At 42.9% G+C, this 6529-nt stretch overlaps 1 pseudogene; it reads right to left on the reverse strand.

Moving 5' to 3' along the window:
• Nucleotides 1–389: 389 nt before the first annotated feature.
• LOC120052019 lies at nucleotides 390–1098 on the reverse strand (annotated as a pseudogene).
• Between the last annotated feature and the right edge of the window lie 5431 nt (nucleotides 1099–6529).

Below are 6529 nucleotides of genomic sequence, written 5' to 3' on the forward strand. Positions count from 1 at the left end.
AAAAGGGGATGTAACTCGATATTAGGAAGTTGGCCCTAATGTTTTGTACACTCAGTGTATATTGTGATGTATTGAAGGAGTACTCTGAATAACCTGTAGGAGGCATTGTTTCCAGGGTTGAATGGAGGCAACAAAATCACAGATGTTCGTATGAGCAAAGCACAGACTGTTGTGCTTTTTTGTTGGTGATACAAATACCAATAATGGGTGTTAGTACATTAATTAGGTGAATTAACTGAGCATAAATAGACTAACTTATATTAGTTTGAGTGTGGTGAGTCCTAGTATCCATAGTAGGGAACAGGCCAACTCTCCCGCGTGAAAAATGATCTTGATTGAACAGAAGTCCATCTCTAAAGCAAGGATTCTGCATGTTCTGCATTCTGTGTCTACCTTGCAGTGGTGTCGTCCCAGCTGGCCTGCTCGATCACACCTCTCAGGATGCCAGTGTCGTTGGTCACCATGTCGGCCAGAGTCTTTCTGGATCCTCTTCAGCCTTGGCCTGGGTCTGTTTGGATCTGGGTTCACACAAAACAGGAAGTTGAGTGAACTTGTGCATGATGTGTAACCAGGAAGTTTCTCTATTTAACAGAAAGTGTTCATACAAAACAATTGGCATCAGAGAATAGTTAGGACTGATAATGTGAACTATGGGTCATGTCCTTACTTCTCAGTGATGGTTTTGGTCAGGAGGGCTTTCTTGCGCTTTTCCTCTCTTCTATCATCTTTTGGTCTTGCTGAAGCAGCTCTATGCAAGTCTTCTCCGCCTATAATAACGAGGAGTCTTTACACAACACAGAGAAAGGCAATCAACAGACATAATTATGCATATGATCTATAAACAATAAAGGACAGTCAGTTATTAATCTGCCTTAGATAAAAAAATTACTAACACAATACTGCACTCTTCTTGTTTTTTTGACCTAGTGAGTGTCAAAAACATCACTGCCATGTCAAACTAAACTATGATAAGATCATCATAACACATTGCTCTATATCGAACGTAAATATTATATCAAAGACTTACTAACAATTCCACCTCTTGTATTTCCAACTCCTTGGCAATCGGTGGTTTGACCTCTGCTGGTGCAGGGGCATGGTTTATGGCAAGGGATTTTTTTGGCTGAATTCCTCCACAGGTGTCGTGAGGGTAACGATGGAATGACGGGCTGAATGACAGCCTGGGGCGGGGGCTTAGTCAGCTGCGGGGGGGGTCTTAGTGAGCTGCTGCTCGGGTGGTTACGCAGGCGAACCGGGTCCACTCTTTTGCTGAGCAGCTAACTGGAGGGCTCTCTCTCGCTGCAACTGCAACTACAACCTAATTTACGAATCAATAGATATCTGTGGAAAGCCGACAGATCCTCTATGGCTAAATTATGCTAACGCATTAGCTTGAAGTCAAGTTGAAGTTACCTTTCTGCTGCAACTTTTGTAGCAGAAAACCCTGCCCTCCAGCCGTTTGATATCGTAGGAATTTAGCGACAAGATATTTGTTAACTAATACATTTAAACGTTTAGCAAAACCACCAGCTAAAAATGCCCAAAGTTAATCACAGTTTAGCAAAACTTTAATCTTTGTTTGTTGATGCTACGTCAAACAAACTAAAAGACAAAAAGGACCAGTGAAGGGACACTGGAGTACCTGTTTAAATTGATCAGTGAGAAAAAAGCTTTTTTTTTTATAATGGAAAAAGTAAAATACTGGCATATACTTTGTATTCTAGTATGCTTCAGAGCCAGAGTTTGTCCATAAGCACTGGCCTAGTGTCACGCCCTGACCTTAGAGATCCTTTAAATTCTCTATTTGGTAGGTCAGGGTGTGACTAGGGTGGGAAATCTATGTTTATATTTCTTTGTTGGCCAAGTATGGTTCCCAATCAGAGGCAGCTGTCTATCGTTGTCTCTGATTGGGGATCATACTTAGGCAGCCCTTTTTCCCACCTTCAGTTGTGGGATCTTGTCTTTGTGTGTTGCACGTGTTGCACTCCTAGCTTTACGTTCGTTGAGTTGTTTTTGGTTTTTGGTGGAACATTTCAAATGAAAGAAAATGTACGCCTACCACGCTGCACCTTGGTCTTCATTTAACGACGGATGTTACACCTAGGGTCAGATCTCCTTGATACCATTGAAAGCACTTTTAATTTTGTTGCCAGCCTTCAGAGAAAACTTTCGGCTTCATAGGTCTGTCACTGATTTATTTGTCAGACACTGTACTCAATATTTTGGAAAAACCAAAGGACAAAATAAGCATGGATTATTTAAGTAATATTTAAGTAATTTCATAGGAAATATTTGTTTATCTCATCTTCCTCTTTACCTAATCAAACTCTATCCTAATCATCTCTTTCAATTGACCCTTGGGGGTCAGAGGAGTCAAAGGTCAATGAAATAATGTTGCAATGCTCAACAGCATGAAGTTCAAAAAAGACTGGATAGAAAGCAGAGGGATCCGAGCGATATGTCAGGAATCTATGTTTACTTCATCAGTCATAGTAGACCTATCGCTTTCTACTGTGGAGTCAGTGGACTTAATGGCCAGGGCCAGGCTGAAGCATTGGGGCCAGATGGCAGCCAGGGTTAGGAAAGACCTGCTGCTGGTCATTTAGAGTGTGTTGGCTGCTTGTGTCAGGGCAAGGTAAGATGGGGCCGGCCACGATCTTGGTTCCCTGATTACTGGGATGTATGGGGGGCCCTTATTATAGAAAAGACATACAGGGACACACAGTTGTTATAGGTGGGGGAATGTGATGGTGGGGGAGGTTTATGGCTTTTGATGATGGCTGTGCAGGGTTCAAAGGTTCAAAGTGTCAGAGGACAAGTTTGCCGCTCACGTGTGTAGGGGTATGGCTGTGTGTGTGCAAGCCTGGGAGAAAGTTCTTTGTGTGTGCACCCCCTTTTCTCATACAGCGACTAAGCATCAATTTGGAGTGTGTTTATTTATGTCTTTAGAACAGAACCTCTCTGAAGGTTGAATGTAATGAATAAATACAATCTATGTCCATAAGGTCCATAACAACATGTCACAGATCGGACGGGACATCTGGGACATTCATGAAAAAAAGGACCATTTATTTATCATCAACTTGAATCCCCCTCATTTATTACCAGGATTAATTTATACTGTAGTACAGATGTTAGAACAAGAAAGATACCGACAGCATGATTTCTTACAGCCCAATAAACCCCAAAAATATGCATGTACAGTAATATGCAGTACAAGAAAAAGGGAAGAATTATTAGGGGACATATTATCTTCAGCAACACTTCCACAGTATGTCAGAAGTCAGATTGAACCAAATGTTTTGCTGCAGATAAAAAATGTAAAATAAAAAACATAAAAAGCTTTCTCTTATAGATGATGCTCTCTCATGAAATACAATTCATCTTAGTCAGAGAAAGATGAACAGGGGAATAAAATAAACATTATGTGTGATATGGAGTAGTACGTGATAGACCCTTTCATTTTATTTGCCTAAAATAATGGAGAAAATTCATCTAGTTACTATAGTGTTGAAAAGACAATGACTTCGAATGTCAAATGGGAGTGCGCACTATCATCACAATCAATCAGGTTTAATAAAATAAAATAGAGTGACTAATAGGGGTGAGTGGGGGCTGAAAGCATGGCCATGCAGCAAGTGCATGCGTTGCCCTTGCCCTCACTGTCATCCATAATCTTCGCTTTTAGTCAAACAGGAAACAGGCCAAAAGATAAACAGCCAATCTGAAGGGGACACATCTCAGAGAGTCAGAGGGCTCAGGAGAAATTGGGGATGATTGGGGGTCAAACCGTACCCGTAGCTCCGAGGTAGAAGCGGCGGCGCATCTAATTGCTGTTTAAAAAGCCCATATGTTTGGGGCTGCTCTGACCCCTCTGTCCCCCTTCCCTATCCAACTCCAGAACAGCCTTCCCATGCTCCTGTCCCAAATTAGTTCTTTAATTTCCATCCCTGACCTCTCGTCCTGCCATCTGCGGTGTGTTTGGAGCGCTAACCCCAGTTGACATCATGCACACCGTTTTGTCTTCATCTCTCTCCCCCTCTCCCATTCTCTGTCACTCTCTCTCTCCCCCCTTTTCTGTCTCTCACTCTTTCACTCTATCTTCCCACCTCCCAAATACACACTATTCCTATCTCCTCTTTTGGAGAAGAGAAAAATGGGAAAGATCTGCACACTTCCCACTTTTTTCCCTTATTCCTCTCTCCCTAGTCTCTACCAACTTCTATTGGTCTCCCTTTTTTCCCACTCTCTCCATTCCATCTCCCTAATTAGGTGTGCCTGCACTGGAGTAGTTTCAGATATATTAATAGTCAATATACCGTAACGTTCTGCTATGTGGGTTTTGCTGTCCCAGGGAGTCATTGCCAGAGTCCCATTGCCATCATTATTTCCCCCAAAGTGGCTCTAATTTTGTGCCATGCTAAACCAGTGCCAAACTCTCGTATAGCTCTTGGCGAGTCTTCCTCTCACACATCTGAACAGAGGTCTGTGCTCCGGGCTCAGAGGTGTCACACCTGTAGAAAATAGAAACACATTGAAACAATGGAGCCCAGTCTATCTGTCTCACCTGCCTCCCCGCTCTTCTGTTTCCCCTGGCAGCCCTCCTCTGTGCGGCCCTTTGTGCACACCAGCGAGCTGATTGGACAACACCCAGTCTTTCAGCATGCTCGCAGCCACAGCATTCAGCCCCAGCCCTGACATCCAGCTAGCTTCAAGCCCTGGCAAGGGAGCCAGAACCCCAGGCCCCAGCCCCAGAGCTAAGCAGCAGGTTGGAGATTTAGTTGGAGGGGATCCAGCATCCACGGGAGGATCCAGCCTGTCAGTTTGTCTTGAGATGATGTTGGTAAACCATAAACAGTAGGACGGGAGTGATACACAGAGAATGAGAGATGGAGCATGGGCCAGCCTGGGAGGAGATGTGGAGATGCGTAGATACTAAGTTGATGAGGGAAGAGACATGGAGTTGGAGAGAAATGTTGTTGAAATGGGGATGTGGTTGAATGAATAGTTTTGATCTAGACTGGACTTGATAACAGCTACAGATGACTCACAGAGTACTGAGCACGGCCCCACAATTTGTCCGGCACGGCCCCACAATTTGGACTCAAAATCACATTCTTAATCAACTTATTTTTAACTATGGCACATTTAACCTGCTATTGTTTTGTTCATTACTGGTTTAATAAATGTAACTGTGGGTCTGGCGGGGCTCACTGTTTCCCATCTCAGCCTTGTCCCAGAGTAGAGCTCACATCTGGTCCCAATCAGGAGAGAGAGAGAGAGAAGAAGGGGGGTGAGGGAGAGAAGAAGTGGGAGAGAGAGGGGCAGAGAAAGAGAGAGAGAGAATAAGAAAGAAATTAGAGAAAGAAAGTGAAAAATAGAGAGAGAGAGAATGAGAGAGAAAGAAAAGAAGGGGGGAGAGGGAGAGAAGAAGGGGGAGAGAGGGGCAGAGAAAGAGAGAGAGAGAATAAGAAAGAAATTAGAGAAAGAAAGTGAAAAATAGAGAGAGAGAATGAGAGAGAAAGAGAACAAGAGAGAGAGAGAGAGAGAGAATGCATGTTCATTTGCAGTCCATGGTTTGGCAGTAGTCTTTATGTACAACGGTCCCTCATCCATCTCTCCCCTAGAGCTACAGTAGCCTCGTATAAGGCCTCTATTCCAACCCATTCGCCACACCCTTATTACCTGATTTAATTAGATTTTAAACGAGGGGAACAGAACTAACAGCAGTCATGGATTGGGTTGTTAGCAGCCTCAGGGCTAAGGAGACCCTGCTGAGAGCAGAGAGTAGAGATTTATGGGCTAGAAACTCCTCGCGCCAGCCTCGTCAGCCTCCACCGACACTAATTGAATTAGAAAGGCCCGTGGTTGGTGTTCTGTTGCTATGAAGAACAAAATGAGTCATTATTCCAGCTAAAGACCTGTTATAATCTCTCCCTAATTTACAGCATTTTGTCTGGTAGGGATTTTTATGTTCTTTATAAACAATTTCATAAAATGTATTTCATTATTTTAAAAACCCTTCTTGGAGACATAATGAAGTAATAAAACAATACATATGTTGTTTGAAATGAGAGGTCGTACACTTTGGGCGATTACAAATGGATTAATAGAAAACATTCCTGTAAACAAGAGTGTATAAAAGTAGGAAGGCAGGCAGTGATGTTTGTCCTCAAAACATCTGTTGTGATTGGATACAGCTGTTAACTGGCTTCTAAACTAATCAGGAAAAGTTGCATGATGGAATCTCTTGAATGAATGAATAGAAAGATGCTTCAATGCAGAGTAATACGATCAGGCAAAAATGACTTTGAGGGAGGGTATATCCAGTAAATTGCACAAGCATATACTGTAAACATACACACACACTGGCGTATCGGACACCCCCACAGGGGGGAGGTGACCCATGAACTCTAGGGGCCCATGTGCCTGTCATTGATGTCTATTTTTTGTAAATGTATTTAATAAACCATTTTGACAGTAACCCTCCAAGTCAGTTACCCTCCATAAACCTTTCTAATTTCCATAT

This window comes from Salvelinus namaycush, chromosome 8 (assembly GCF_016432855.1).
Source record: "Salvelinus namaycush isolate Seneca chromosome 8, SaNama_1.0, whole genome shotgun sequence".
Taxonomy (NCBI): domain Eukaryota; kingdom Metazoa; phylum Chordata; class Actinopteri; order Salmoniformes; family Salmonidae; genus Salvelinus; species Salvelinus namaycush.